General features: G+C 42.6%; 1 protein-coding gene across 6 annotated transcripts in view; it reads right to left on the bottom strand.

Moving 5' to 3' along the window:
- RALGAPA2 (Ral GTPase activating protein catalytic alpha subunit 2) overlaps positions 1-25,875 on the bottom strand; it is a 316,716-nt gene that overhangs the window by 36,474 nt on the left and 254,367 nt on the right. The window contains exons 36-37 of one of the 6 annotated variants that reach the window (XR_003900702.1): positions 14,501-14,617; positions 8,087-8,129 (exon numbers count right to left, since the gene is read on the bottom strand). The exons of the other annotated variants lie outside the window; for them this stretch is intronic. The gene's annotated coding sequence lies outside the window, so the exon portion shown is untranslated. Of the gene's footprint in view, positions 1-8,086; positions 8,130-14,500; positions 14,618-25,875 lie in introns of those variants that run through there. 6 annotated transcript variants of the gene reach the window in all.

Here is a 25,875-nt window from a genome sequence, read left to right as displayed (position 1 = left end):
CAACTGTAGGCTCGGCCAGGCCCTGAGTGAACCCTAAGTGGCCAAAGGAACACAAACAACACAGTTTCATTAACATCGTGACTGGGGAAGGGTTCTGAGCAGCTGGAAGACAAAAAGCACCTTTTCGTTCTCTTAGATCTGTCCCAGTACGTGGGTCACAGTCACATTAAGCAAGCAATGATTAGAATGTACATAAAAATTAAATAATGTAGTGGGAAATTTTTATGTTTTGCTCTCAACGTTGGTCATAGAAATTCCCAGGGGCTGATGGAATGACTCTCATTTCATTTCTGTTAAAAACTGTTTGTCTGGATGAAGTTCTGGCATTAGTGTAGACTAGGAGAGGTCCCTGCATGGCTGTAGATCAAAGTAGCGTGGAGAAACAACTTGTTTCCAGTGGGCCGAGGACCCTGCAAGGTGGCTGTCATGTGTGTGTGTGTGTATGTGTGTGTGTGTGTATGTGTGTGTGTGTGTGTGAGGTGCTTTACCGTGCCACTTACTCCTGCTTACTGGGGAGAAAGGGAAACTCCCTATAAGGAACCCGGCAGACGTCTCAGCAAAAGTCCAGAGTGGTGGTCAAGCATGGTGGCTGCATACTCTTGGAGACACGCGGTGTGCAGGATGCCCTATTACAGCAGCCTTGTCCTGACAGCCCTGTGGGTGAGGCATCTGTCTGTGGTACACGAATCAAACTGCATCCTCAATGGAAGCTACCCCAGGCCAGGGGCACCTCTGCTGAAGTGGCATCAAGCACAGGTTATACTGAGATAGTGATACCAACTAAAATGGCTGTGGGCTTTCCATGGGCCAAGCGCTGTGCGAGGCGTATTACAGGCTGTATCATATCCCATCCTGGAAACTATGGCGTGTTCTATTGCTCTTTTCAGTAGGGAAAGCCGAAGTGCAGAACACAGGGGGGTTTTGCTTTGGGTCCCTCAGATGATAGATGCCAGAGTTCTGACAAGACACTCCACAAGCCTGACTTTGGAGCTTCAACTCTTGGCCATGGCCCTCTCTCCAGGAGAAAAGCCTGGTGTGGCCACAACTAAAAAAAGGCCTAGCTCCATGCCCTCACTGGTGTTTTTATGGAAACCTGAAGGAAGAAATGGAAGACCTTTTCCATCCCCTACAATTCAGACAGTATTATCCAACTTCAGGAGAAAGAAAATTCACTCTGTCTTGAAAGATTTTTCCTCCTGCAATTCAATAAATCTCAATGCTTGGATCACAAATAAGTATTTCTAGCCATAAGATGTCAGTGAGAGAAATTTCTGTGCGTTAGGGCAGGGACAGGGTGGTTTTTTACTAAATCCCACCAGTGCAAGTCCTCTGTCTACAGGGTAGGACTTCTGCAGCGAGGGCCCTTGGCAATGCACATGTCTCTTTCTATCTGTCACAGATTCCTTCATTAAAACTACCTCGCACCACTGGTAGGTTCACCCATATGCTGGTGTCCCCATCTCCCCCGCCAGGGCCTGGCATCCTGTATCTGACAGTGGCCAGTGTGGGGTGACCATGTGTGTCCCTTATGCTGCTGGTGTTGTTCCTATTCATCTGCTGTGGTATCTCCCATGGCTTTTAACGTGACACCAGACAGAGTCATGCCAATGGCCCCACAGGTTGTCAGTTATAGGAAAGTAATTTTCTCTGTGAGCTATGGCTAAATCTGGCTCAGGGTAGACTGTGGGAGGGAAGAAAATTTTTGTTTGTTGATTGGTTTTCTTTTGTACTTGGAGAATATACGTCATCAGGTGCAGAATGGAAGTTCAATCCCATTTGAGTCTAACATTTGGATAACAGATTCAACATCTATACTACATTTCAGTAGGCACATTTGAGTATCTAGAAATTTTCTATTTTTCAGAGTAATCCAGAAGGAAATAAAGAAAACAAAACTAACCCAGTGGGAACAAAGATCAGTATTAGAAATTCTTTTGTAATAACATATTCTTTAAAAAGAAAATGTACAGATAAGAAGTGATGGGTGTCTGTATCTCAGTTTCACATGTTTTTATATTCTGGGATTATCCTACTTCACACTTAAAGTGAAAACTGCCTGCTTTTATATTTTTTATGCAAAATTCCTTATCAGAGATCCTGTTCATTCTGACTAAAATACACTTGTCACATTACAAACAGAAATGGCCCTGAATGTTGTTAAAGATAAAATTCCCAACTCACACAATTCTCTGGGACTTTCCACTTTGAGCCCCATAAAGTCATTCAGTATCATCTTCATGACTAAAAGTACAACTGCAATATTACTTAAAATTATAATCAAATCCATCTGCAAATTAAGACACTTATTCTTGGAAAAATAGCCAAATTGAATTAGGTGTGTCTTTTCTTCATAGATCAAAAGCAGCTCCATTAAATCAGCAGTTTTACATTAATGGCATGAGACATGGCCCAGATGAGGAAAGTGTTCTTTGGAGGGACTTTGTATTTTATTTAAAGAGAGTTGTAGATGGTCACAATTCTAATGTGAAACAGAACTGTATCACAGTTCTCCAGATTAGGAGGGTGGTAGGATCCCTATGAGGTAGCCTATCTATACCAGAAAACCCAGGTTCCTCTTTTCCAAACTCTTTATTACTTCCACTTACTCTGCCTGCCATTCACCCTCCCTCCTTTCCTGCCTTCCTTCCTTCCCTCCTTCCTTCCACCCACCCATCCACCATTCCATCTATCTATCCATCCATCTATCCATCCATCCATCCATCCACCTACCCTTTCAACCAACCATCCATCCATCCTTCCATCCATTCAGGTGGTATTTACTTAATGCTTCCTATGGTAGATCCATTATTTTTCCTTCAGATGTAAAAAAAAAAATGTACTTCCTTGCTCAATTCTCTTTTGAGTCTTGTCTTCTATAACATAGAATATTCAACCATCACAGTAAGTGTTATAGTATTTTGGGGGGTATTCTAAAACACATTATGGTTCTGAGTTTACATTATAATCAGCCTGAGTTCTAGTAGGGCAATACCTCACTTAGAATAAACTACAATCCTTATGAAATTAATAAGAACTTACCCAGTGTTGGCACACTGCTCTGCCCTTTCATAGACATAAACCCACAGGGTCCTCTTGGAAATCTCAAACCACAGATGCTGAAGCAGAGAAAGGGAGCAGAAACGATCCTTCTGAGAGAGCAGAAATGATCCTTCTGAGACTACCCAGCTAGTATTGAGCAGGGTTTGAACTCAAGCCCAGGCCAATTTGTTTCAGTGCTGGCCCCTTCTACTGCCTTATGCTGCCTAAGTTTAATTTGAATATTACTTTAGTTAAGAGTTTGCAATAGTCATGCTAATTTGCAAATACTGTTATTTGCTGACAGGGAAGATGAAAACAGACAAATTACATCCTTCTCTCTCCCTCCAGAATCTATTGAGTAGCTATTGAGTAGCACACAATAAATTGGCAATTTTTACAGCTAAGCTGGCATAAATGGCGACTACCAAGCTGAATTATTGTCTACATGATTGACATAAGAAACCAGAATGTAGAATAACAAACCACATTAATTCAATTCTTTCATTTATGCATCTGGGATTGGGAAGTTTAAGTGAGCCCATTTACGCAAAACTGATCTTACTAAGCTTATTGCTGGTCACCTCTTTAAAATAATCAGTATATAATTCTAAATTTTTATTAGTTAGTTTTTCTGAATGAACACTTTCAATGAGAGCATTTAGCATCAACAGATAGGTATTTTGAAGTTGCAACATGCTTCAACACTGGTGAATAATACAGCTTTTCATTGTAAGATTCATTTGGCTTTTGCTCTACAATCAAAACACTGAGAGGCAATAAAAATGGATTGTTATTCTTCAACTGTTATCTTTCAGGGGTAATAAAGCTTCTGACAAATACTTATTTTTTAATTACATGCTACTCAGTGTCATTAAAAACCAGTGAAGAAGGTAAAATCGTCTTTGTGATGACTGAGCAAAAGAGGGACAAGAGACACAGGTCTGATACCCTATGTGTTGTGGTCTAAGCCAGCCCTGTGTTCGGCTCCACAAGGCCCTAGGCAAATAGCTTGCCTCGCAGACACCCCAGGTCCTCATCTGGGAAAGGGGGTTCAGGACTGCCCTGCAGGGTCATGTTGCTGTGAGGGGTGAAGGACACCATATGGGTGGCAAGCCTGGGGCTAGGTGGAATGCTGTTCATCATCGCAGCCCCCGTCATGGAAATGAAGAGCAGTTGGCAAGGGAGAGTTCTGAGCGGGGAGCCCTGGAGAGCACAGGACAGAAGGAAGGACGGCACTGGAGCTGACTGGTCAGTAGCCCGTATGGTGTTCAGATATCTGGCCCAGAGTCATGTGCCTTGATTAGGACTAAGGCATCTCCTTGTCCCATGGCCTGAAATTGCTTCCTCCAACAGTGGGAACCATTTCAAGGGAGATGTTCTTCTCAACTAGTCACTGAAACAGGAGGGCCAGAAACTAGGATAGTAGTCATTTTAAATCATGGAAACCTGAGTGCCACCTACAGTGGATTCTGAATCTCATCAAGTATATGGGTGATTTACTTGTGAACTGAGGTTTCTGACTATTCTTGCTCATTCCCAATGACTACTTAGAAATGTCACTTTAGAAATTCCCTTTGTATTTCTCCATTGCTTTTACTTTCCAGACTTCCCCACACCCACATGCTGATAGTAGAGATGGGGTTCTACTGGCTTTCATGGGACATCACGTATGCACGTCACTAGGGATCTCCTGTCCCAGTACGTATTCGACTTGGACCCTCAGGGTCAAGGACAGTCTACAAATGAGATAATGTTTTTAAAAAAGTCTACATTTTCTCAATCAGGGATAATTATTATGAAAAAAAATTTTTTAATGTTTATTTCTGAGAGACAGAGAGAGAGAGAGACAGAGAGACAGATTGTAAGCTGGGGGAGGGCAGAGAGAGAGGGAGACAGAATCTGAAGGAGGCTCCAGGCTCTGAGCTGTCAGCACAGAGCCCAATGCAGGACTTGTACCCACGAACTGCGAGATCATGACCTGAGCCTAAGTCGGATACTTAACCGACTGAGCCACCCAGGTGCCCCAATTATTTTTTGAGTGTGTACAGACAATAAAAGACATCTAATGTACGGTCCCTGTCTTCTCCCGGCTTACCACTGGTGCAGCATGACTGACCTGCAGGACACACTTCCCAAGGCTTCTAAGTAGTGCATATAAACGCTCCAGGTATTGCACGCAAGGAGCAAGCTGTGCCCTTTGCAGGTAATTGGGATGCTTTGTGGGGTTGGGTCCTCCCTGCAGCAAGGTTCTGAGACTTGGGTGGAGTCTGTATATGCAGGTAAAGGATGGTGGAGTAGGAGGTGTGGGAGGGGAGGAGCTGGGGGAGCTCACAAGAAGACTGTATAGAAATACAGAATACAGGGCTCCTTAGAACTAGGACTGAGGAAAGTCTAGATGTGACTGGTAGGAGGTGTGGTGGCCCCAAAGAGAGAAGCCTGAGCAAGGATGTGGGGGGGGGGGGTCTGGCAGCCAGCACACAGGCTAAGGGGAAGGAGGGGTGACACAGCACAGGGGTCTGCACAGAAAACCCCCTGACACAGCCCTGGGGTTATCTCTTGGTGAGAAAAACAGTAGGACGTGGGGAGAGAAAACCAGACAGGTAGAGGATGTTTAGGAGCACTCTGGTCTAATGGATGGCGCAGAGAAAACTAATAATCATGCACCATATTTTATAACTTTTAAATGTTTTACTGAATTTGCAAGAATATTTGCTAACTGGCAACAGATTACTCTAAAAGTTTTCTTGAGAGGGAGGACAGGAAACATGAAAAACAATTTTAAGCATCTTCATTTCTGAGATTTTCAAATTGAGTGTGCCTCATATACAGAACATGTGCACCTCTGTGGGTACAGCAGTGGTTCCTGAAATCAGACTGTGTCCTGGGTCTTCTTTCCATGGCAGTTCAAGTAGAGGCTACCTTTAATGAAGGTTTGCTACTAATGTTGCTTGAACAGATTTAGTAAAAGAGATAAATGGGCTAACTTGTAACTAATAAAAAATTATATTTAGGTCACTGAAATCATATACCTTTTGGAAAAAGCAGTTGATGAGAAAAATTTTCAGGGCTGGAAAAAAGGAACCATTGTTTCACGAGGGTCAGGATCACTTGTCACTGTCAGAAGTCACCATGAGAGCAAACCATTTTCTCCCTTGATGATCTGACCACTAGAGAATAAGATGCCTGGGTCATTTTCTATAGGGATGGTCCCAGAATGTGACTGTCTCAATGAATCTATCCATGAGTGAGTGGCAGGGATCTCTGGGTGATTCTAATTAGCATCCTGGTGTCACAAGCCAGGAGATGCCAGGAGACAAAAACTGGGGGAAGGTCAAGGGTTCCCCAGTGGTGGTTCCCTCGGGCTTTGTGACAATGCTAATCTTATTAAAGGTGAGTGATAAGCCACTGAAAGAGCTTTCCCTTTGAACTTTTTGAAGGACAAATTAAAGGCATATCCTTGGACTTACACTTAATAATGCTATAAAATTCCCTTGATTGGGAGAGAATTAAAAATAAAGGCCATTGCATTTCCTTAGAAAAGTTCTATAAAATTAATGATTTGGGGACACTAAACAGACTAATTCACCATTGTGAAAAATAGACTCCGTTATGTTACATGTACATGGGAAAGCAAAGAATTCTTTATTAACTTAGAATGGCTTATTTTGAAGGAACAAACTCTATTCTCTCTCCAAACAGCCTTGTCCCTGGGTATTTTTGTTTTGTGTTTTGTCGTTGTTGTCAGCTGGCCTCCTGTTTCTGCCATGGAGGATCATTATCATTGTTAAATGCACAAATTCCTCAAGCTGCCCATCCTGGGGTTGCCCTATGAAAAGGAGCTGCGCTCTGCCAGGGCTTCTCCAGCAGGGCATGGCCAGAACCCCCCCACCCCAGCTGTCTGGAGACCCACATCTGGCCTGTTGCTGTGCACCCAGCATCTCCTAAGTGGATTCTGCTCACGCTAAAGAGCCTGTGTCTTAAGAAAACACCATCCACACTTAGTGGATCCATTTGGCCATTTTCCCTTTATGCCAGGAAGACAAACATTCCTGCCCATCCATCCATGTGTTCATTTTTCCATTCACAAACATAATTATTAATCTTGTTCTGTGCCAATCATGTGACAAGATTATTTGAAAAATTCTCAGGAAATCCTATGAAGAAGGTATTGCCTATTTTCACTTTAAAGCTGAAGAAAGTGAGGGATTGAGAAATTAAAGATTAGGCCAACATTGGCAACTTCATAGCTCAAACTAATAATTTGCTCTGAGCCAGAGGGAGGAGACAGAGGGAGGGAGGAAAGGCGGGAGGGAGGGAAAGAGAGAGAGAGAGAGTGAGCAAGGGGCAACAAGCCTGCACTCTTCCCACAGAATAATTTGAAAGAGGTGGAAGGATTTAGGAGAGACACCTAAACCCAGCCAGGGGGCTAGAGGTTGGGAGAAGCTGGGGCTGTACATGGGAGGTCACCTCCAGAAGCTGTTAGTCTGAGAAATCAGGAATAAGCCCTTTGATGTAAGCAAAAAATAGAAATTCAATTTTAACATGTGGTACATTTCTATACAAGCTGTACCACCAATGGTTTGACTTATCCTACAAGGTTGAAATAGTTCTTATTTCATTCATTTCATTCAGATGAGGTCTGGCAACTGTAAATATTCATGAACAAGCCCATTCGGCCCATTTAAAGCAAGCTCTTACTAATTAATTTCATAATTAGTGTGTTCTCACTTAAACCTAGTTGGCCTCATGCACCCAAAGGACTACAAAGATGAAGGAGTTACATGGTCTGGATGTCTCCTTGAGAACAAAGACAATGTTCATAAAGAAACAGGACTGGAATGTCTGTTTCAGAGTATAACAGAAAGTGAAAAATAGTTTAGAAATGCAGTCAATGCTGACGGAATCCTGAAACTTTTCAGAACAGACTGTAGATCAAATAAGAAATATAATATTCCATAATGTGCACTGTACATAAAAGAGAAGTACATCTATAAAAATGTACATAAAAGTTTTATTTATGTCTTCATGAAAAAAAAACAGACTCAGTTTTGATTGTAGCTTGTCAGACACGGTCTGCAGTTGGAGAATATCTGAGGAAAAGGGAAGAAACGGTGATGTACTTGGGTGGGGGAGGGGGAGGGGGATCCTACATGACTTGGTGTCTGAAAAAAAGCCCCGAAGACCCAAGCTTTAGTATCAGGTCAGGCGGTCAGGAATCAAGTGTATATAAGCAAAATGAAAGCAAAAAGGAAGGCAGATTTTAATAAGGGGGTTAGCGTCCCTCAGACAAAAGTTGCTCTTATCCCTGCACACTGGCCTCACGTGAGGATTCACAAGAAGTGCCAGCAGCTCCTTTCACTGAGGGTTTGGACAGTCTACTCTGGCTTTTAAATGAGAAAGTTCAAAGCCAGAGTAGATGGGAAAGAGTAAATGCACGTACACATGAGTGGAGATGCTTTTAGCCCCTCTGAATCCTGAGTTTCAGGCATGGCCAGAAGTTGCTAAGAGCAGTCGACGACATCCCAACATGAGGACACAGATGTTTTAGGCTAAATGCTCTGAAGTGAAGACCAGGTAGGGGAAGGCCATCTCCTTGATGGGGTGTACTTGTTTTAAAGCAGTATGTCATTATATGTGGCTAGAGTACTGCACTTACATTACTTCTTAGGGAGAGCCATTCCAAGTGAACTCCCAAGGAATAATTCCACAAGTTATTCTTATGCTATTCTTACCCTATGCCCTTTATTAGCTAAGACATCGTGGAATGATGGCTTTGGTGTGGAATCTGTTCTTCATCTACACTTCCAGGATTCAATCCATCTCAACACTTGAGGTGCAAGAGGACCCACCTAATACCCGGGAACAGTGGACACTGCAGACCCATTTCTTTGCAAGAGGCCTGGCAACATGAGCACTGATGCCACCGATGACAGAAGCTTTTATTGCTGTCAGAGGCTACTGGCATCTGGGGACTCCACCCCAAATGAAGGAAACAGCCATGGGAGGTGGTGGGGAGAGAGATGAAATGTGCATGAAAATGGAACTGAATTTCATGAAGGAGAGGCAGAGGTAAGCCTGCAACGTCATTCCCAAGCAGGCACTGCTGGGAGAGATGACGCAGGATGGACAACAGCCCCTGTTTTCAAGGCGTTGTCGTTCAGGGAGGAAAACATATACTGATGCACCTAATGCAGAGCCAAAGGGAAAGGATAGTGAAGAATAAACTGTTTAATCAGATGTAAGCTCACTAAATAATAGCTGAGGGAGCAGAGCAGAGAATGGAGGGGACCTTGCTGTAAAGGCCGTTGCCACAAAGAACATACTCTCCTCCAGTGAGGCAGAAAGGGGAGAACTCTGCAGGAGAAGAGGTGTGGGCATGGCACCATTTTTAGGAAAGAGGGAGACAGACTGATGGTGGAGCTGATGAGGGCTGGCAGAGTCCTTGTGTGGTGAAATTAGGGGGCTCTATTCTCTTCCTTAGGGGACAAGGGACCCTGATGCTAGGACAGGTCTGCAGACTCTCCAGGGTCAGGGACTACACTGCTTTAGGACTCACATGGATGAGAATCAGGATGAATTCTGTGGGCAGGGTTAGTAAACGTTTTTGGAGATTTCTTGCTCTAAATTCTGTTTAAGTAAACAACCCAAGAAATATTGTATTGCAGCTATTGAAGTCTGAAAATGGGGTGATTTACGTGTTAGGTTGAATCATGCAAAATGGCTGGTTCTTGACCTAGAAAAGTGGAAATTTCATGTGGCTGCGTAAGTTTTCCAAGTTGGCCTGGGCCACAGCCCCGCTTGTGGGTACTTCTCCTTTCCCCTCAGGCTACAGGCCACTCACTCGCCAGGGAGCTGGATGGTCTCCAACATGCAGTGCTTTCTGACCCTTCAAACCACCCCACAAAGGAGCCTCAGGGCTACTAAAATCCCCAATGCCTCCCTGTCTGACCAAACCAATTCCAGACCTTCACAGGTGGGTTTGCATGAGTTTTCTGTTTGTAAATACCACCTACACTAGGCCAAACAATAGGGCAGCTTTTTCCTAGCTCAGAGGTGATATTTGTTTATTCCCTCTTCTGATGCAGTTCTCAACATGAAGGAAGAAGAAACTGGTGGCTGATAGAGAAGCTGTGCACAACACTAAGTGAGTAACGGGGCAAAGTGTGCCCACCCAGGGCACAGAGGTACAGAAAAAGCAGCATGGCAGCCAAGGGCTAGGCTACTTCCCCCAGGGAGGCAAACACTGGGATGGCTCCTAAAGATTACAACCAGGTGGCTCCATAGAACTGGAGGCAGAGGAGTCACCCAAGTGGATGCTCTGAATCTTCATGATCCAGCCTGTTGGCTGGGTGCCTCCTCCCACTAGAATGGAAGCTCCAGGAGGGCAGGCATTGTGGTCTGTCTTAATCAGGATTTTTTCCCAGACCTCCTACCCACAGGTGTCAGTACCCACTCCTTGCATGGCTGGCTGGCTGGCTGGCTGAAGTAACATTGCAGTGACTAGCTGGCTTCTTATCCAAGTTCTGAGCACCAAAATGAGGTCAGGGTGAGAAGCAACCTGCCCCTGTGGTTCTTGTGAATCCCAGAAGGAGGAGGGGTTCTTAGTCTGGGCCTACAGATGGACCCAGGGGTCTCTTTCAGGTGATGATCAGAATTCAAGGAGACCTTGGAATTTTATGGTACAAACTACATCCTTATTTTCACTTTCCTGTTGCTGAAATTAAGCAATTCTTTCCATTATGAATATGGACAATGAAGCGTAGTGGTACTACCTGTGACTCTGTCAATAGCAGAAATCACAGATATTTTCATACCACATTATGGTGCTGCCAATGTCTCAAAATACTGATTTTGCTCATCACTGCTTGAAAATTACAGTAGTTGCAATATTCACTGCTAGAGGTAGTATTTAATGCATGAATAACGATGCTCATGTATTACTACATATGTGCTTGATTTGGAAAGGATTTCACTATACCTAACTTACTTTGTGATCCTATGACTTTTATTTTCTGCATTTATAAACATTCTGTGAAGGGCATGAAGTCCACAGCACAAAGGAGTTTGATGATTCAGTGCTGTCACATCTGTCCAACCTCACTATCTATGACAGCGTCAGCTCATCTTCTAGATGTGGAAACAGTCACAGAGAGACGGTACTCCTGAGGTCCAACTGGGAGGATTCAGATCTAGGTTTCTAGCTCTAGAATCCCGAGATAGCCTCAAGAGGAGGTGCCACTAAGACTCTGCAGTTTGAGCAAAACAAAACAGACTTCCAAGGTAGGGTGGACTATATATAATATGCACATATTATATATATCATATATATTATTATACATTCAATTTTTTCCTATCAACTAAATTCAAATATATTTACTTTGTCCTTGCAGAGTGCTTATGTAAAACAGAGCTTGAAAAATAAATCCTTTAGGGAAAAAGGGCATGATCTGGATCATTTTCCACTGGAAAAGACCCCAGTGTGTGGGAAGGAGGAAGGGGCAGGCCCTGCTACACTAATAGCTTTTCATGGACCACTATATTTACCATCCCTTTCCACAGATATGGAAACTGAGACCAGGAGAAACGACCTAACTCGGTTCAGGTCACCCTCCCATTTTATAACTAAGTGGCTGGACTGCCATTCGCTAATACACTGAGAAACACTGCAGACCTAACACCTGTCCTTCTAGGCAATCCTGGTGCCTCTTCACAACTAGCTACCACTGCTCAGACTAAATACCTGACGGGAAACATTTTTCTTATTTCTGTTTTCTAATGGTGGATACTGACCTGGGGGTAGGGGTGGGATTAGCCAATAGAAAAGCTCTAGGCAACAGTTACAGCCCCTCTGAATCAACAGCCACATGCACAGCTCCAGAGCGATACAAAACAGGTAATTTAATTTCATAAAAGGATCTTTCTACAGTTTGGTTTTTTTTCTCCCAGCCTATTGAAACGTACACACCATGGGTACAAAGTACAAGGTACTGTTCCACTGTAATTTCACATCTGCACATATTTAATGTGCTGCTGGGGATGAAACATTTCATGGTTCCTGTGCTCAGCAAATGAAATAAATCAATGTGTTTAAGAGAGAGCGATTTTTTCTCCTTGCTGTTTGGGGGAAGAGCTCTTTACTTTTCTATTAACATGAACTTAATGAACCATTTCACATTCAAAACCCCTTAGAAAGGTCGTAATGCCTATTTCCTAATTAAATTTTTTAAACTCAAATAATGCTAATTTTCCTTTATATCTCCACATGGGGAGCAGAGCTTTAAAAAAAATTACTGGAACAAACAACAGCACAGAGCGAGGACTATTTCAGATAGTTAAATATCCATGCTTGTAGTGCTTTATAAACGAAGACAGAGAGAGGAAGGACCTGGCCCCGCATTTTATTAACTATAACCAAAGGACCACAGAATTTGGGTTGTTATGGAAGTGGGGCCTAAATAAAGTTTATCGTTTGGTGGCAAGTAGGTGTGGGGCTTCAAAATGAGCAGACATAAAGCCAGCATGCCCTAAGCAATGGTAGCCACTCCGCATTTAGGTTCCTTTGCTTGGATTTCCTTCACGTTGATGCTGAGACTCACTGCCTGCATTAAAAAGGCCGAGGCTTCGTGTGATGCAGAAACAGGTACTTGAGGCCCACTGCTGCTGCGTTCTCAGGCTGCTCTGATTTTTTTCCCCTCCTAATTGCAGCAGACAGCATCAGAGCTTTGTCAGCATTACCTGCTCTGAATAGAAGCACTCTCGGGCTGCCTCGTCAAAGACAAGGGAAGAAAGCAGGCTCTCTGGCTGGCAGTGGTCTTGGATTCTCGCCCCCGGCCATACTGTGCAATCATGCTGTTTATTCCACTGTAACAATCAGACGGCGCGAGTGGAGCACCTGGTCCTCCCGGCCGGGCCTTCCTTGGCAGCTGACGGGCAACCTCACTGCCAGGTGGTCACGCTTCAATTACATTAGCTAGCCATTCTAGGGTTAACGAGGACCCACTTTCTTCAGAACGCCCTGGGAAAATCAGTTCTTCATAAAGGACAGTATGCCTTTTGTTGATCACTGAACAATGTTGCCGAAAAATCCATTAAATTAAATTCTCTTTATTGGACTGAATAATGCAGTCACGATAGCCCCCTCGAGAAGTTTGCACGTTTATTTACCAAATTTCTGAATAATTTATACATGGATCCTGGCTCTTCTTTCATTTAGTGGCCAAATGTCTCTTCGGAATGGAACAGTATGGCTTTGCCTTCATTTTAATATGGGTTAATGCTCACTTGCAAATAAAAAAACAAACAAAAGCAGAACTGAATTGAAAACTGGCTGGAAGAGTAAGTCTCATTTTAACTCAGAATTCACATGCCTATTTTCTTTGCAGGAGGACTTTCCAAATACATAGGCTTGATTTACATAAGATGCTTATATATACAATATATATACATTTCATATGATAACCATTTTTATAACAGAAAATGAAAGAGATGGAAAGGGAGAATGGTCACTGAGATGTAGGTTGGGACACATGGTCAAGGCCTGGGTCAAGGTGAGTCTGGATGGAACTGCGCATGAACAGTGGTTGAATTAGATGGGCAGCTGCGGTGCCCTCTCACCCATCAGAGCGTTCCCTGCAGGCCTGCAGGGCAGGTGGGCAGGACAGCTGCAGAAAGGAGCCCCTTCCCTGTTCTTCCTTTGCTTTTCTCCCCCCAAAATGGACAGGGGGGTCCCTAGAGGAGCCCTCCTTCCTTGTCCTGATGGGTACTTTAAGTTTCCAATGGTTAGACACCCAGACCGGCAGCCTTGGACACCCAGCTGCACAGTTTGAATGTGTTGGAAAAGCTTGAAGTGGAAGAAATGGAGGCAAAACAAAGTACAGAGATTTCAAATAATCATTTAGATAATGTTGTCCTAGGAATTTAACCTTAGCTATTTGGGAGATAATTTAAAATAGGATTCTTTTTTAAAATTCAGAGGAAGCATTAACAAAAACATCAACAAAAAATTAGATTATCCTAAAGTACAGATTAGGTTTCAAAAAAACATAAACCAAGCAAAGACAAAATTTCTGTGGAATTTCACTTTGACAGGGAGGAAAAAAAAAGCCTGCCTCTGTTTTTAGAGGTAAGGAAGAATGCCCAAATAAATTTAGGGAGAAAGGTGTAAATTTTAGTTGATATGCAAACTGTCGGTACCATGTGAGAATATTTGTAGCGATTAGTGACAGCGCAGTCAGAGATGGAAGGCGTGAGAGAAGAGAGCAGTCAGGGGGTGCGTGCTGGCCTGCGTGTGAATACCTCTCCACTTACTGAACCAGAGTCACTACACTCTTTCTGTGCCTCAGTGTCCTCTCATGTAGAATTGGGCAATAACTCCGCTCCCTAGTTATGGTTAAATGCACACAGAACAGCGCTCACATTAAGGATGGCTGGCTAGTAGACATTTTGCTAGAATGTCACCAACCTCTAGTTTCCGGAGGCACCTCCACCTGGCCCTCCGTCACCTTAGCCTGATTCAAGCTGGGGGTATGCACTCAGGCCCTGGAAGGTGACACTTCATTGATGTCCTTTGCACTCACACCTCCAAAGAAAAAAAGCAAATTAGAACCCAATGCCAGAACAAAGTAAGCACCAAAGAATAACCTTCTGTTATATTGCTGATGGAATATCAAGAGCACAGATTACAGTCAGACATTCAGAAATAAATGTTTTAGTTTTTGCTTCCTGATCATTTTTGATAAATGCTTTGGCTTTGCCTTGGCATTTATCTTCCCAAGGCAGGCTGGTGTCTGATCACAATGTACGGTTCTAGTAACATTATCTCTGAATTATAAGATCCACCTTGAACAGAGCTCCAACACAAAGGTATTAGAATGTGCTGGTGACAAGCGGACGCTCTTTTGCAGCTCAAAAACAATGGCTGACGCTTCTGTATGAATAGACAGAAGCACATCAAAGGCAGCCTTTTATGGAGAAAAATTGTGTGATGTCCACTTTAATCTCTCTCAAAATCTATGCACAAACTGAACCCAATTTCATTTTTCACAGAAATGCTAAGGCTTGATAACAAGGACATCTTTTTTCTTTACAGTTAAAAGACGAGGAGACAAAGATATGCTAGCATAGCCTTTGAACTTTTTAAAGCTATCTCAATGGGCCATGATACTTAACCACTGATACAAGGGCAGAGATTTTACAATAGCTGCATTTAAAGCATTTTGACTAAAACCATTCATTATTATAGATTAAAGAATAGCATTAATATCTACATTTTCTTTAAAGCTAAATAGTTTTTATACTTTTTTAACCCTTTGATCAATTCACAAAGGTCTAAAAAGGTAAGATGGTAATATCACAAGGGTTTATAAAATTACAGTGGCACACGGATATAATTTGAAGGGAGTTGCATTCATTTCTTGGATGACGAAAGATGCAGAAGAAGAAGGTTTTGGGGGTGGAAATGAGGGAGATGGTTCTCTGGCCAACAAATGCCTTGGAATGGAGATAATCTAGGCAGCAACTCTTCTCACACTGAGTTACTTTGGGGGGGACTATAAAATGGTGTCTCCAGATGCCTTCTGATCTCCACTTTCCTCTTCTTGTATCTCTGGGTCCCTCTTGAGCCTTGGGTGTCCCCAAGATACATGTCCCACATGTGTCTGAGCTCCCAGAGTCCCCAACTTCTTCCTGTTTGCCGGGCTTCTCCTTGTCTCACAAGACATGCTTGTGGGTAGAGTCTGGGCCCTGTGGTCAGACTATTGGTGCTCCAATCCTCCCATCACCACTCATTCAGCTGTGTGCTCCTGATGAAGTCAGCCCACCTGTGTGGGCTTCCGTCTCCTCGTGGGTGAATGGTGAAAACAGCAATCCTACACAAATTCTTAGTACAGTGCCCAGCAGAAGCTAAGCCCCAGATAGATGTCTGCCATTACCTGCCCCTCCCAGCTCAGAAAGAAACCATGCAGGTTCCTGACCCCTTCCCCCACAAAGCAGCAGCAAGCCTTTCTTCCTATTCCTTAGGCATTCCGGAATCCCTTATGGCAGCAACTCTCATTCCTGGAGGCACATTAGAATCACCTGGTGATTAATCAGGTTTGATTAAGCCTTGCTCCAAACCAAGTCACCAGATTAATGGAGCAGGTCCTGAGGATCAGGATTATGCTACACTGCAGCTCCCCATGTGATGCCGGGGTTAAGAACCAGGGTGATGGCAAGACGACACGAACATTTCCCCTGGAGTCCTCCCCCTCTGCGCAGAGGTGCGGAATGGGTGGGCACGACTTCTAGGGCTATGGAAGCCAGGCCTGGGGGATCTGCTAGCAAGAAACGCGTCTGATTTCTTATCTTAAAAACAATGCAAATTCCTGGTGTGTGTTTACGTTAATAAAAAATACTGTAAATGATTAAACACCAAGTGCTGCTGCTGGCCTGCAAAGATGCGTTAGGCTTCTCATGGGACTCAACTCTAACTGGCTGGTCGCCTGGTTTCCCAGTTTGAGAAGCTCTAATGTAATGTCTGGGTATCCCAGGAGTGTCTGAGTTTTGAGAGGAGGTTCACGAAGACAGAGAAGCCTTTTGCACCCAAAGGGCTGACGTCAGGATGGCAGAAGGGCAGGTGACAGGACAAACATACTGGTCAGAGGACGGCTCTGGGCTGGAGGGCCACTCTATGACTCGCTCTGCTGCTTGAATCGGAAGTTCAGGGGAGCATTTAACCTAATCCTGGCAGTGGCTCAGCTCATGGCCTTGACACATCTCCCAGAAAGGGCTGCTTCAGAGAAGTCTTGTTTTAAAAACAAACCAAAAGCAAAAAAGATCCATTAATGATCCCTGTTCCCCAACAAGGTTGCCTTCCCCATGGCTAGGCGGCAGGGACATGTGAGAAGAGCCTCTCCAAGTTGCCTCACCTACACAGCCCCGCAGCACTTCTCACACCCTCAACTGTCAGCCAGGTCTTTAAGTCTGACATTTCAGTGGGATTTTAATTATAAATGGAGTTTTATCAGCTTGTCCAATGCCTTTACTATTCTTAGAGACCAGCCTGAAAGAAATATACTCTTGAAAAGAAAAACTGGCAGAATCTAGCAATGGCTTTGAAAGACATTAGAAGAAGGTCTGGATTTATCGGTATTTTCTGCAAATCTGAAATCACGACACAGCCAAAACTGATGGAGCCTACTAGCCCTGAGTCATGTACATCTGTTTTGGGAGAAAAAATGTTTTTAATGACTGAATTTACAAGCAAAGTCTATTTTCTTCCTAGAGCCAAAAGTATCATTTCTTCTGCTGAGGGAGCATTCCGCAACCCTTCAATGAGAGCTGTGGCCAGTCAAGTTTTATCTTCTACATGTTAGTAGTTGAATGGATGTATGGGTCTCTAGCTTGCAGGGGTGGACAGTTAAAAACGAAGAGCTCTAAAACAATAAAATTTGAGATTTCTGTTTCCTCTCAATCTCTCCATTTTGAGGGTTTCATTTAAAAACAAGTGAGACCCATTCAGAGAAATGAAAAACAATTCTAAGCTAATTTTACATTAAACACATAGAATGGCAGGTTATAAACCTTTCCCTGGAATTGATTTTGAAATCCCTTTTCACAAAACAGGTTTGGAGATACTGTATATAATAATAATAATAATAAAATAACACTCATTGGGCACAATGCCCAGAGAAACCGGCTACGCAAATACAAGGCTAAAGGAAAAGGATGGTCTCAGAGAGAGACGAAAGTGGTTCAAGATACAGCGACATCAGCCCTCGGGCTCCTATGGAACGAGCGGCCTCCCAGACACAGCCCTGGGCTCTGGCAGATGTCCTGTTTGGCAGCGAAACGCTCCTCACAGCCCACTCCCCGTGCATGCAGATTTCTTTGTACAGCTAATGGAGTTCATATTCATATATAATATACATTTTGAGAATTCAAAAAATTAGGTTGAACTACATGAACATGCCTTTTTGACTAGGCCCCAAATAGTCAAATACCAGCAATTCCATTTGCTTCAAGTCAATTTGAAGCAAGGAGTGGGGAGTTCATCCGACAATCATCTCTCAAGTTTCATCATCTTTATAGAGCGGTTTTCAGAGCACCTCTAGGGGGTATGGGAAGGGACAGTTCCCGATCAGGCCACATCAACAGTCAGAGGATCCCTGCCCCTAATAAACGGCGTCTCTGAGGAGGGGACCCTGTCCCCCACTACATTCTGCTCACCAAAGATGCAGGGAGGGAGAGTGAAGGGTGACGCTCTTCCAAAGGTCACAACCCCATGCACCCACACATTAGCGCCCTGCAGCAGCGTTCTAGTTGCCTTTTGCCACAATTATTCCGCCTGTTAATCTTTTCTGTTTTCATGCTCATTGTGCATGGGTACATAGTTTGGAACAACTATAAGAGTGACTTTGAAATTTATTAACTTTACAATTGTTAAACAGGAACACAAATATAGTTTCCCCTCCAATTCTGATGGTGTAGGTAAAATACTTTTGAAAAGAGCTAATATTGTGATGAAGAAATACAAGCCTGGGCGACTCAGCTGGTTAATCATCCAACTCTTGGTTTCAGCTCAGACCATGATTTCATGGTTCATGGAGTTGGAGCCCCGCATCAGGTTCTGTGCTGGGAGTGCAGAGCCTTCTTGGGATTCTCTCTCTCCCTCTCTCTCTGCCTCTCCCTGCCTCAGACTGTCTCTGTCGCTCTCAAAATAATTAAATAAATTAAACAACAACAACAAAAAGAAATACTGGGATGCCTGGGCAGCTCAGTTGGTTGAGTGTCCAACTTCGGCTCAGGTCATGATCTCATGGTTCGTGCATTGGAGCCTCACATCAGGCTCTGTGCTGACAGCTCAGATCCTGGAGCCTTCTTTGGATTCCGTGTCTCCCTCTCTCTCTCTACCCCTCCCCCACTTGCACTCTTTCTTTCTCTCTCTCTCTCCCAAAAATAAATAAACATTAAAAAACAACAATATGAATGTGGGACTCTATCCCATATTTGCACAGAAAGAAATTCTAAGACTTAGGAAAAACTGACAGGGTAGAGTGGAGTTTAACTCTACCAAGATCAAACAGTCTTTAAGAGAAGGCACATGAGAGACACCTGGGTGGCTCAGCTGGTTCAACATCTGACTTTTGATTTTGGCTCCGGTCATGATCCCAGGGTCGTGAGAGCCTCATGTTGGGCTCTATGCTGAGTGAAGGGCCAGCTTAAGAGTCTTTCTTTTTAAATTTCTTTCTCTCCCTCCCCACCCCCCCCAAATTGTGCACATGCTCTTTCTCTAACATGAATTTTAAAAAATTAAAAAAAAATAAAAGGCACATGAACCATAGGTATTATTTTTAAAAACCAGTATTAAACACCTGGTCTTAAGTTTGTAGTAGATTTTTTGAATGAATACGTCTAGTTTTACACCACATATCATAAAATATCAAATGTATCAGGTCTTTGAATAGATACTAACAAATCATCTCTAAGTCCAATATTACTTTGGCTATTCGGGGTCTTTTGTGGTTCCATATGAATTTTAAGATAGTTTGTTCTAGCTTTGAGAAGAATGCTGGTGCAACTTTGATGGGGATTGCATTGAATGTGTAAATTGCTTTGGGTAATAATGACATTTTCACAATGTTTATTCTTCCAATCCATGAGCATGGAATGTTTTTCCATTTCTTTGTGTCTTCTTCAATTTCCTTCATAAGTCTTTGATAGTTTTCAGCATACAGGTCTTTTACATCTTTGGTTAGGTTTATTCCTAGGTATTTTATCGTTTTTCGTGCAATTGTGAATGGGATCAGTTTCTTGCTTTCTCTTTCTGTTGCTTCATTTTTAGTATATAAGAATGAAACTGATTTCTGTACCTTGACTTTGTACCCTGCAACATTATTGAATTCATTGATCAGTTCTAGAAGGCTTCTGGTGGAGTTGATTGGGTTTTCCACGTAGAGTATTATGTCGTCTGCAAAAAGGGAAAGTTTGACTTCTTCTTTGCCGATTCTGATGCCTTTATTTCCTTTTATTGTCTGATTGCTGATGCTAGGACTTCCAACACTATGTTAAACAACAATGGTGAGAGTGACATCCCTGTCATATCCCTGATTTCAGGGGGAAAGCTCTAAGTCCAGATAGAATTTTATAACACACTAAAAATTAAACAGATATGGAAGTTTTAAGAATATTTTTCTGAGTGTGATCATTTTTCCAGAAGGAACCAACTCAGTTGTTATTATATTACTTTTAATAAACTCCATGTTAAAAAATTTCTTAGGCAATTCCATAAAGGAGATACTGGGAAAAGGTAACGACATTTTATTTTTGACATTCAAGCATTTCTATGACTTTGATTTCAGAAGAGAAAAGCTCAAAATAACAGGTAAATTTTCACTGCATTGAAAGTAAACAAAGCTTTTTAAAAATTTGAATCTTAACTCCCACTTAAGAGAAAGAAATTATAAAAACTAATTCACTTACTTTGCAAAGGATCTGACTTTGGGTTTATGAACATATAATGAACAAAAACTTAAATTTGCTTTCAAGTTAAGACTTAACAGAAGTTTGTGGAGTCCATAATTAGCACCTACCAGGGCGGGCTTTCTAGAATCTCAACAAGGAAAACGTGGAATGCAAGTCCCATTCAACAACCTGAGAAGATGGAGCGCTTTTCACAGGCAAAGAACACATTACGAAGTTCATTAATTAAACAGTGCGGGTGGAGCAGATGGATGCTACCTACGCTCGAATGACGCTAAATTGGGACAGAGGTTTGCAGTCCTTAATGAGCCTCCATAAAATGAATGATTACATAGTGATCACAAGTAAACAAGCCTGCAAGGAGAGCTGGATTATCAGGGCAACAAGTCCTGCAACATGGTAACAAGAGGGCCAGTGTGAGTGGAAGTATCCAATACACAAAAACGCTTTTGAGGTCCTTCCATCCCAGAGCCATTCCAGGGGCTGAGGAAGGCTCGATGAGTCTACAAAGGGTTAAGCACGAAATGACAGTGGGGCAATCATATGAAAATGCCTGACCATGGAAATGAATGGAACAGAAATCTTTTTGTCACATATTAAGTGCATTACTGAGAATGAGACTCTCAAGGTTCCTTTTATCTTTACAGAAAAACAGAGATGCAAAATGTCAGGTACTAGAGCTTTTTAAACTAAAAGGCTTAGCAGAAGCAGTTATCCAGAAAACGTGGGCATTAATATGATTTTTCAAGGATAGATTTTTCACTTGTCACTAATTAATTCTTTACTTTCTCAGCTATGTTGAACCAATAACTTTTTTGGGGCGGGGGCTCCTAATTAGCCTTTGCTACACCTGGAATTGTGGATCCATACAAAAGAAATTTTTTGAACTCATAGGTACAATAGAAACTTATTTTGATATTAAAAATTTGCTATAAATATTTGTTGTTATCTGGAACTTAAAATTTTGCAATTAAGAATATACTTCTTCAGCATGATCTGTTATATTTTCCAGTTTAGACACAGTATAATCCCACTAACAGTAATTGAGGGCTTTGGAACAAGGGTATCCAGAGGACACAGGATAGCTATGCATAATAGGGCAGCTCAGAGCTCAGCAGTATTTAAAGGGGACCCCTGCTTCTGTCCCTGTGGCCCCCATTGGGATGCCCTATGTCATTATGCCTGATCTGTATTTCTTTGGGTTTGATTTTCTCAGTACTCATGCCTTTACTGTAAGTTTTTTCTAATCTATTTTTGAAAGACGTAGAATTTAAAAAGATTCCACATATACAAATCAATGTCTTGCTTGCAAGACCAGAGACATCACCGTGATGGAATTGTGCCCTCAGCTATTCATCCAGGTAAAAACAAAGGAGTCACACCAATCTGGTCCTGGTTTTGAGCTAGACTCTGTTGTGAGCTATGATATTATTGAGAATATTTATACTTAATGGTTTCATTGCTATTTAATTTGGAAGCCACATGTATTTAGATATAAGTGATATACACATGGTAACAAAATGGGAATCCTTTCCATTCTAATTTACAATAGCTTTACTTTCATTATTTCATAAAATCAAGGTTTAAAAGGGCTAAGATCCTCTTGGTAAGAATAATGATAGGATAGGCTAAAATTAGGTGGAATTGCTTTATTTTCTAAAATTTGTATAATTTTGGTGGCCTCCTGCTCTTAGACCAAAAGCATGTACCAGTGAGAAACAGTGGGACGGGGTGGGGGCTCAGAGTCAGGTTGCCCTGGGCTCCCATCCTGGCCCTGCCCTGGCTGTGGGGCCAAGCTCCCTGCTTCCTTGAGCTTCATTCTCTTCATCTGTGATATTCTGCAGAGTTGTCACGAGGAGTGGGAATAATGGCTTTCATCTTCTCTGTGCCTTTGACCAGCCTGTGCTTCTACATGTTATCTGCCACTGTCCCAAACTGCCTTTTTATGCTGAGTGCCACCTCTGGACCATCAGCTAATGGGAGAGGGCATTTTATTGGTCACATGCAGACATGAACTACTTACCAAGAGTTCAGACTCGGTGGTGTCCCCATTTCTCTCCTTGTGAAATTTTTTAGATATAATGTTTGACCCATGTTTCATAAAAACGAGTAGGAATAGGAGAAAATTAAAGAACTGACACTAGTAATAAACACAGCTCTGAGATTCATGGCAGTGGCAGCAGAAGTAGAAATTCTTTACTTGGTAAACTCAAGTAAAGTATTTTAAAAACTTCAGTATCTGTTTAATTCAACTGTCATGGTGAATTTTAAAAATGTCTAATGGATTTTTAGGCTCACTAAATATACACTTGCTGACTTCTGATGGCAAAGGGCAAGAACATTAGAGAACATGCTGGAAAAATAGCATCAAACACTAGGATCTAGAAAGTGAGGCACACTTAGGAATTTAACATATTTTGTTTCATTATGTGAAACCAAGAGATTAGATGCACATTTGAATTCATATCTGTTGGTAAAAACTTTCCATCTGAAAATGTAACCAAAATATCAATATTAAGAATATGAGTCTCTGGTCTCTACCTACCACCCCTGAAACACCTAAAGAAATTTTTCGGGGGCAGACAAAATAATCTGTTAAAAAATCAGCATTATCCTCCTAGGTTGAAGTTCCTTTAAAAATTTATATATTCGCCAAATTCTGATTGCAAAAGCTCTCCTGTGCCAGACAGACTACAAAACACTTAGTGATTAGGTCCATAATTAGAAACTGTCTAATCATTTTCTGTTGGTAATTCTTGACTCTGAAAGGCCCAAATAAAATGTTCAATAAGGATTATTTATAAAAGAACCAATATTTTGATCATGAATTCAAAGGGAGGCCTGATTGTACAAATGCAGAAAACAGCCTTATTTTAGTACATAAAATCTCAGATTGAATTTAGACATCTATTAGCACAAGGAATCCTAAATAATTTAGTAGGAACATTGTTTTAGAAGATTCCCATGTATTTATTTCATAGTTTGAAAAAGTGTTCATTCTAATGTAAATTTATAATCTAGATTTGTTTTGGTAGAATTTGATTATTTAAATGAGCCATGCATTTACTACACTAGGAGAGACTACGCAATATCCAATTCCACGAAAGAATCAACATTCTTTTATAACTTTAAAAGTTATAATAAAGTTTCTAATGTGAAGAGCCTGAAATGCTCCACAATTGAGTTGGAATCAGGCATTAGTTTCTATGGAACTTTTAAAAGAGAAAATGAGTGTTAAAATCTCCCATTGTGAGAAAGGAACCAAGTGTATGCTTAAAAATTCCCCTTCCCTTTCAGGAAAAAAAGAATAGGTCCAGAAATTTAAAAGAACTTCAACCCAAGGCAAGGCAAAGCATTTCATATGCTTTCCATTAAGTGTAACACATTTTATATAACCATCCAGAAGCCACCTTTCTAGAGCCTTGCAACTAAAGACTTTTTAGCTGGAGGGGTTAAAAGTGTGGGTGTGGAAGTCAGCTTTTGTTTGAAAAATTAGCAATGCTATGAGTCATCATGCATTAGCAGCAGAAGAGTTTTGCATCTTGTACGAATCCAGACACCATATGCCATGCGAAGGCCTATTACTTTATTCGGTGCCACCGCTGACAGGCAGCCACGTGGGTATCCCCAGTGGAAGGGCTGTCTCCTCCCGGCGGCGAGGACAGGAACCCAGTGAGCTGAACACATCCGACATTGTACGGAGCAGCAGGAACAGCTGGTAAGCTAGCAAGCAGCAACGGCCTAGCGGAGCGCGGATGCTAATGAGCCTGGCGACAATGCCAGCCTTCAGGGGGAGGACTGCAATGTCCGCATGTCCTCACAACAGCCTCAAGAGTAGAATCTGCTTGTTCATGCCTTCAGTCTCATTAAAACACAATACTGGTATTTGTCGTTTATCAAAACCAGTTGTAAGTCACAACTTATAAATCCACCCAACAGATACAACGTGCTTTAAAAAGTTGCCCTGAAATGTATGCATGATTTCCACAGGCATCTTTAGATATTGTGGGGAGTTGGGGGCGGTAGGGTAACAGCGCGGCTGGAGCAGCTGCTACTGGGCCCAGGTCCTGGCTCATCCCTAACATGAAGGTGTGGCCTCAGGCAAGCTATGTAACCTTCCTGGGCCTCTGTGCCCTCAACTATATTTTTCAAATATAATAAAATACATAACATTGCATTATGTAAGACACTGTACTGAAATAAAGTAAGAATTGTACCTTCCTCATAGGATTACGCTAAGTACCAGGTGAGTGACTCTACGTGTCAGGTTCTAGGTGCCTGGGGCAAAGCCAGCGCTGGGGAAGTTAAGCAAACCACTGTTTCTCTAGCCAGGTGCCTGGAGAGTTGAGCTCCTGGAACCAATGCGACAGGCAAGTTCCTAACCTCCTAGGCCTTGCTTTTCTCACTACATAAAAGTGTAGCACATTTCCCTATGTGTGAGAGGCCTGCTACGTGGGGGCGGGGGGGGGGCCGGGGGGAGGGAGAGGACTGGGAGATACAGTAGGACCAGGCAGCATTGATGAGGGAGGTGGGAATGGGGAGTCCTCTGGATGCCGGGTATGATGCCTGCAGTGGCATATGGGGTCCCCAGACCAGAGATCCTCGAAGGTTCCAGGTTTACTGAAGGCTCTGTTCTGCTGAAAGCAGCTCAGTTCTTTGAATGCTCCTTGCTTTAAGTCCCTGTGACTCTACTGACTCTCCAAAAGCCAGGTGAAAGGCCCTTGCTAAGGATGCCTTCTTTAGAGCTCTGGGCTGAGCTCTCCATCATAGCCATTACGAAAATGCATGGACCTCTCTTTTCCTTAATGCTTTCCATACTCAACAAAGGGTCCTATGAGGATGGGGACCATGCCCTCCCTCCATCTGTGGGCCTTTGTCAACAGCATGGTTCCTGGCATACAGGAAATGACCAAAGGATAGTTGGTTGAATGAGTAAACTCATGGGAAAAATGGATTTTAGATTTGTCATTTTCAGAACCAGTGTCTAGGAGTGTGAATGAGATGACTAGAATCTGTTGATCATTTTCTTGCCAAGATTTTCTTAAGAGCTCTAGTAAGAGACACTACTGAAAGATCATCTCTAGCAGCAAATGTACTTTCCATGTCTATTCCTGGGGTTGGGTGTGTGTAAACACAGCAGGAGAACAGACTAGTACCTGAGGGGAAATTTTATCTCCTTGGAGTCTTCCCCCAAGCTAAGCTTGACTCAGGGGATCCCCGAAGGTGACATTGGTACTTTCTGAAAAACAGAAGGCATGTAGTTATCTGCAGAGTGCGGAGCAGTGAGATCACCTGCTTTGGAGTTTAAAAGGCTATGAAGATTGACATAAAGACTATGTACCAGGAGAGTTAAAGTTGAATTTAACGAAGTACAATGAT

Source organism: Suricata suricatta, chromosome 12 (assembly GCF_006229205.1).
Source record: "Suricata suricatta isolate VVHF042 chromosome 12, meerkat_22Aug2017_6uvM2_HiC, whole genome shotgun sequence".
Taxonomy (NCBI): domain Eukaryota; kingdom Metazoa; phylum Chordata; class Mammalia; order Carnivora; family Herpestidae; genus Suricata; species Suricata suricatta.
Note: the sequence above shows the minus strand (reverse complement) of the source record. Positions and strands in the feature narration are given on the sequence as shown.